The sequence below is a fragment of the Mastomys coucha genome, unplaced genomic scaffold (genome assembly GCF_008632895.1).
Source record: "Mastomys coucha isolate ucsf_1 unplaced genomic scaffold, UCSF_Mcou_1 pScaffold5, whole genome shotgun sequence".
Classification (NCBI taxonomy): Eukaryota; Metazoa; Chordata; class Mammalia; order Rodentia; family Muridae; genus Mastomys; species Mastomys coucha.
The window spans coordinates 106,264,993-106,272,320 of record NW_022196911.1 but is presented as its reverse complement, the minus strand read 5'-3'; the positions used below and the strand labels follow the sequence as shown (position 1 = coordinate 106,272,320).

Below are 7,328 nucleotides of genomic sequence, written 5' to 3'. Positions count from 1 at the left end.
CCCCTCTTCTCTCCCTCCCAGGTCTCTCCTTTCCTCCCTCCCTCCACCTCCGTAGATAGGCATGGACCCCAGTTGAGGGATGGAACTACCCACCCATCTCAAAATTTTTAATACAGAATTGTTTCCTATCTAAAGGAAAATGCAGGAACAAAACAAAGGCCATCCAGACACTGCCCCACCTTGGGGTCCATCCCATCTGCAGACACCAAACCCAGACACTATTGCTGATGCCAAGAAGTGCTTGTTGATAGGAACCTGGTATAGTTCTCTGAGAGGCTCTGCCAGAGCCTGACCAATACAGATGCGGATGCTTGCAGCCAATCATCTGACTGAGCATGGGGAACCCAATGGAGGAGTTAGGGGAAGGACTGAAGGAGTTAAGGGGTTTGCATCGCCATAGGAAGAACAACAATATCAACTAACCAGAACCTCCCCCCGCCCCCGCGAGTTCCCAAAGAGTACGCATGGAGGAACCCATGGCTCCAGCCACATATGTAGCATAGGATGGCCTTATCTGGCATCAATGGAAGGGGAGGCCCTTGGTCCTATGTAGGCTTGATACCCCAGTATAGGGGGATGCTAGAGTGGTGAGGCAGGAGCGGGTGGAAGAGCACCCTCTTAGAGGCAAAGGGGATGGGGGGTTTGTAAGGGGAAACCAGAAGGGGGACAACATTTGACATATAAAATAACCAATAAAAGATTAAGTTCATTGATTTAAAAAAAAAAAAGGTGGATTGGGGAGTGGAGGAGTGGCTCAGGAGTCAAGAGCACCGTAGGCTCTTGCAGACGACCCAGATTCAGTTCCCATATGGTAACTTGTAATCTGTAACTCCAGTTTCAAGGGATTTGATCTGGATTCTGAATCCCAAGGACACAAAGTATGCATGTGAGGCGTGCACATGCACATACAACCAAAACACCCAAACACATAAGATAAACTAAATCTTTTTAAAATAAAAATTACAGTGATACATAGAGAAACCCTGTCTCAAAAAACAACACGGTGAATTTATTTTTTAATTGTGTAAGAATTTCATACATGTACTACATTTACATAATTTCCCCTCTAATTTCTCCTGCGTGTCCACTCAATTTCCTCTCAAATTTATGACATCTTAATTACCATTGTAGACACACACACACATACACATCTAAAGTCATTTAGTATTGCTCATATGTACCTGTCTTTAGGGCTGACCACTTGGAATTGAATAAACTACAAAGGGACTGCTTTCTGGAGAGCACTGGTTCTCTGTTCCTCTGTAGCCGCTGGCTGCCTATATCTAGGAGTGGACCCTTGGGAAATTTCCCCTGTTCCTATCAGCATGTCAACTGGTGTTGTCCTTATGTAAGTGCTCTTTAGGCAGATATATTGTTGCAACCTCACGGGAGCAGAGATCCTGTCTAGAAGATGTGGTCCAGCAGCCAGCAGCCTGGTCTTCTGATTCATATCCCTCCTTCCAGGATGTTCTCTGAACTTATATTATGGTTGTTCATAATGCATCGAGTCTGGGTACCTCGTAGTCATTTTTTTCTCAGCTTTTTGACCAGTTTTAGATCCCTGTAGTAACCTCTGCTGGATGCGAAGGGGAGCTTCTTTAAGAAGCATGAGAACTACACTCATCTGTAGGTATAAGAAGTATTTAAAATACAGTTAGAAATTATACTGCTTAAGAAAAATAACAGTGGTAGATTCTCCTCTAGGGTCTATGATCTAATACATCCGCAGAGAGTTGCCTAGGTTTAGAATACCAAGCACAAATTCCTTCTGATTGAGAAGGCCTAGTGTCCAGTTAAATAGCTGTTGGATATCCCCAAGATAAATAATGCCACAGTTACACCAACCAGAAAAATAATAGCATGTTTCATAGTAATATATAATAAAAATAATATATAATAAAATAGTGCATTCATAACACAAGATTAACGTTTAACGAGTAGATGGCAAGCAACCTGCAACAAAAACAGAAATAAGGACAGGATTTGATGAAGACACTTGATGTCTATGCCTGTCCTCCAGGAGTAGAAGGGACATATGAGATAACCATCTGCAGTATCTAGAATCGAGACGCTAAGACGGATTTCAGAAATCAATAGTCAAGACGAAAGCTCAGCGGGAACTGGAAAAAAAAATCACCAGAGAACTAAATGAAAGCAAAACTGAGAAATAAGAATGAAAATCCTGAGTGAAGAAGGCAGAAGCCCAGGGCTGTGGGTGGAGAGAAAGCTTTCCTCTGATGATACAGTTCTCTGATTCACCACCTTCCAGTTTAAAAGCAATGCATTAAATTTTGCTGTCAGCTCTAGTCACCGGTGAACATCAATAAGATGTTCAGACAGAAAAGCTTAGGCATACTGCAAGCTTCGGAATATTTAATTTCCTCCATTATACAGAGACATGGACAGGTGACCAAATATAACTGGCACCGCCCTGCGGGGGCTGGCTACACAGCGGTAAAAGAGAAGCAGCCATGCGCGGTCACGTGACCGCGGTGTTTGGCAAGACCAACCCAGAGCTGAGATCATAAACTCCCGCTGAGAGCAGCTTTCACCAGTCGCGTTCACGGACAGCAAACAGTTAAACTCTAGAAAGGTGCTTGAAAGCAGGGGGAGGGGACGGTGACTCACTTTATCTTTCTAAACAGAGCCAGGGAATAAATGGTGCTTTTGGAGTCCTAGCTTCGCATTTCCAGAAAGTAAGTTTCTGCAATTTTGTCTTCCTTATTGGGTTTATTTGTTTGGGCATCGGGATTATTATTGTTGTTGTTATAATAAAAACTGAACCGTTTTATGAGCTGAATGCTAACCATCTGTGCCAAAGTTGTTTTAGAAATCAATGGACTATTCTGAAATGTTTTGGTGTCTGGTATGTCTTTAAAATATGCAATCATGACGCTCTGCTGAGCCATAAAATGAGTGTGGGAATGAGCTGAAATTGGCCGACTGACTGTCAAGAGCTGAGACACTTCAGGACTGATTGGAAAGCTTGGGCTGCCTCTGGAGTAATTTGCTTTGATGATGTAATTTGACAGTCTGGGGTTAACAACTTTTCTGAGAGGTGCACAGAATTTTTGATTGAATTCAACAAACTGTCTGTTCTAGGATCTCTGACTCTTCTGGCACCATGGGTGAAATCAAAATATGAAATATGTAGGCTCTCCCTCTGTCTCACAGTCTAGCTTTGAATGCTCATCCTGGAGCACAGAAGTGTCAGGATCCTAGAGCAACAGGGGAGGAGAAAAACTGAGTCTCTCTCCCTCTGTCTCTCTCTGTCTCTGTCTCTCCCTCTCCCTCTTTTCCTCCCTCCTCCCCTTACCCCTCCCCCACCCCATCTTGGCTATTATTTACTCCACGGATAAGGACGGTTCACGTCTTCAGTCTTTTTACCAACTGCAGAAGACACACCAGGAGTGGACAGGCAAGGAGGCAATTTTAATTTACAAATAAAATCAAACTAGTTGCAGACAGAGTACAGTTGCCTGTGGGACTGTCTGTGCCTGATTCTCTATTGAGATCTCTACTTTGACAACTCTGCCACCCCAACAGCCTACACAGCCCCCTCAAAGGTTGTCCCCTCTGTATCATCCTGACTGCGAACAATCTATGAGGCTCCTTAGCTCCCCATCACTGGGCACTCCAACCTGATGCAGCTCCTCTTGGCATCCTTTCCTTCCTTATCTCTTTCAACGAGTGGGAGTGGCCTCCTTTTTCTTTTCTGGGCTGCAGCCTTCCCTCCCAGCTCCTTTAGCAGCCCTATGCAGGTTCCACCTGTGGGCAGTAGCCCCTGAGCCTGCTTCAGCTGTTGTGTCTCCCATTAGACTGGCCAGGACTTATCACCTGAGCTTTGACTCTAGCGACCCACCACAGTGTGAGCTCTCTGTGAACTTGAGGAGGAGGCAAGGAGGCGTGCTTCTGGTAAGGACCTGCCCACTCCTTGTTGCTATCAATCACCACGTGGTGTTCATCCCTAGCACTTGCTTCAGTTCTCAGGACTTAGAACCAAATTTATAGCATTCATGGTGAAGCTACCGACTTTGTGGTCAAAAGCCCTAGGCCATTCACGCCCCTGGCATGCTTTCCAGAGATCTAATAAGCATCAGATTCTGGGGAATCTTCCCTTCCATAATTCAGTTTAGGTATCCTGTTTCCTCCCTCAGGAAAAAAGCCCTTGAAGAGCATTTACATCCCTTAGTTTGCAGCAGAGGCTAACCCAGAGCATGTTTGCACCGTATTGATTGTTGAAGTTGTAGCAGGAGGTTATTATGCATTGAAACATCTTCTGCAGGAAATTTTACACTCCAGCTTAATTAAATATCTATGCAGATTCCTTTATCAAATCACCCACCGCTGTTTACTCTGAAACTCATACCTACCCTCTCTCCTATAGATGGTCTTCATTCAGTGTTGAGTTAGCTAAAGCTGTGGTTTGCCGCACAGCTGTGGGAAAGCCTGCTCTGTTGTGCTAAGTAGTCTCTATGGCAGAACAATCCTGTTCTCTTCAGCCAGTCATGGGCAAAGCCTCTGGGATGATCTCCTGTGTGGCGGCTCACACACAAGATATAGGATCATGAATTCTCAATCCAGATGAAGCCAGTCCAAAGCCTCTACAGGTAGAGTCTCTACCCCTGCCTCCCAAATACAATACCTCACCACAGAAACCACTACTCACTGGAAAGCTAATGGGTTGTTATTGGTAGACATAAATCTGTGTGTGTTTACTTCAGATTAAAAGTGGAGTCGCACTTCTGTATGATAACCATATCAGTTAGAGTCTACTATAGAGAGCTCATATATGCAGACAGTATTTGTAAAAAAAAAAAAAAATCATAATAAAAGCTGTAAAATTTCATAAAATAAATTACAGTTCTTTGTGAAAATTAAGAGCCACCATTAAAGATATATGAATGCCTTTATAATATGCTTTGAACAAGACAGGAAATTGAGGCAATGAAGAAGTATTTATCAGTTCAAAAATTGAGAAGACTATAAAAAGTAGAATTAGAATAGAGGTCAATAAAATTAAACATAAGAATAAAACATGGTGAAAGATTATCCAAAGCAAAGGTTCGTACATAATTTAATCCACTTTAAAAATAGTACTATCTATTAATTAGGTTTTAAACAGCAGGGCATTTTAAACAGCAGAACAGCTGTCAGTATTTTATGAATCAAACATTTAAAATGTCAACTAATGTTTTAAAGCAAAGGGCTAGATAAAGGTGTGTACAGACAAATGTTAGCCAGGAGAAACATGGGTGTCTGTGTTGCTTTAAGAAAACCAAGTGCCCCCCCACTGCATAGCTGGGCTAGTGGTATTGTGTCTTACGCTTTGCACCATCAGTTCCACTCTGACAACAGCAGAGCCAGAGGAGGGCAAGCAGACACACCCTGGGCAGTCCTCCAACGTCTACAGCAGCATCACTGTTCTCTTCTGTACTCAAAACAGTAGTCAGCTTTCTATCTTTCTTTTATGGGTTATTTTATTTGTTAACATTTCAAATGTTGTCCCCCTTCCCAGTTTCCCCTCTTCAAGCCCAATATTCCATCCCTCTCCCCCTACCTCTATGAGGGTACTTTCCCCCACCCACTCCCACCTCACCCCTCTAGCATGTCCCCATGCTGGGGCATCAAGCCTCCATAGGACCAAGGGCCTCTCTTCCCATTGATGACCAACTAGGCCATCCTCTGCTACATATGTAGCTGGAGCTGTGAGTCCGCCCCCCCTACCCCCAATGTATACTCTTTGGTTGGTGGTTTAGTCCTTGGGAGCTCTAGGGGGTCTGGTTGGTTGATATCGTTGTTCTTCCTATGGGGTTGCAAATCCCTTCAGCTCCTTCAGTCCTTTCTCTAACTTCTCCATTGGGGACTCCATGCTCAGTCCAATGGTTGGCTGTGAGCATCCACATCTGTATTGGTCAGGCTCTGGCAGAGCCTCTCCAGGGACCACTATACCAGGCTCTTGTCAGCAAACAGTTCTTGGCATCAGCAGTAGTGTCTAGGTTTGGTGTCTGCAGATGGGATGAATCCCTAGGTGGGGCAGTCTCTGGATGGCCATTCCACTCTTAGTCCCTATATTCTCTTTAAACAGGAACAATTCTGGGTTAAAATTTCTGAGATTCGTGGGTAGCTCAACCAGGGGCTGTGTCTATCCCCTGGGTATTGTCTCTATAGGGTCTATCAAGTGATACTCAGAAGGCGGAGGCAGATGCATCTCTGTGAGTTTGAGGTCAACCTGTTCTACCTAGTGAGTTCCAGGACAGCCAAGGTTTTACAGAGAGAATCTGTCTCAAAACACAAAAGAGCTTAAAACTTGACACATGAAGAAGGCTTTATAGACACAAGCAAGAGTTTAAAAGATTAGCCTACTGATGTAATCTATTGACAGTAGCAGATCCTATTGAATATGAATATCATGACATGGCAAAGCATTTGCTAAAATGCAAAATTAAGATGCAATGCAATTATGAGTTAAAACTTCAGGAAAGTAGAAAAACAGTGGGCATTCCATATCATAATAAAGACTCGAACCATAATATTACATACACCTAATGGTGAAATGACTTGACCCATAATACTACACACACCTAATGGTGGCATGCTCATGTACCTCTTAAATTGGGACAATGTTTTAGCTGGTCTATTCTCACCCAAGACAAGAGGCCAGGATAAGCTCTTTATGAATCTGAAGTTTTTGTTGAGCCACCCAGACCTGGCCCGGGGCATGCAAAGGCAGGTAGCTTTTGTTTTTGGTTTTTTGTTTGTCTGTTTGTTTATTTATTCATGGTGAGAAGACAGCATTTTATTTCCCTGAGTGTTGATGTGAGTTTATGGATAACATAGCATATTTTAACCTGTTTTATTTTAATCGGCCTCAGAAATGATTCATCCTTCTGTAGCTCCCATATTCTATGGCATGAGTCACAGATAATCCCATAACAGGATAAATGGAACCTTTTCTATAATTTTAGTAGGAACTCAGGCTTTGTAGGCTCTCTGAGGCTCCCTTAGAAGCCTGCTCCTTTTCACTGAGAGACAGAAAGAGAGCAGGTCTGGATGGAAGGGGAGGTGGGGAGGAGCTGGCAGGACCAGAGGGAGAGAAAACTGTAATCAGGATATATCATGTGAGAAAACAACAAGAGTAATAAAACACGGATGTGAGTTTCATCCAAAATTTGGAAACAGTTCAGTTTGAAAGGCTGACCACCAATGTATCTGCTACAAGACATTAGGTCTTAAACTATGATTGTTTAGCTCTAAGGAATTTAAATATTGTATTCAGAACTATATTAATTTTCTGTCCCTGTCTTGTCTGTCTCTGTCTCTGTCTC

The 7,328-nt window shown here is 43.3% G+C and overlaps 1 protein-coding gene across 4 annotated transcripts in view; it reads left to right on the top strand.

Moving 5' to 3' along the window:
- Window positions 1–2,409: 2,409 nt before the first annotated feature.
- Window positions 2,410–7,328, top strand: part of LOC116077728 (ATP-binding cassette sub-family A member 8-B) — an 80,420-nt gene continuing 75,501 nt past the window's right edge. For all 4 annotated transcript variants that reach the window (XR_004113315.1, XR_004113316.1, XM_031352469.1 and 1 more), the window contains exon 1: window positions 2,410–2,696. The gene's annotated coding sequence lies outside the window, so the exon portion shown is untranslated. The remainder of the gene's footprint in view (window positions 2,697–7,328) is intronic.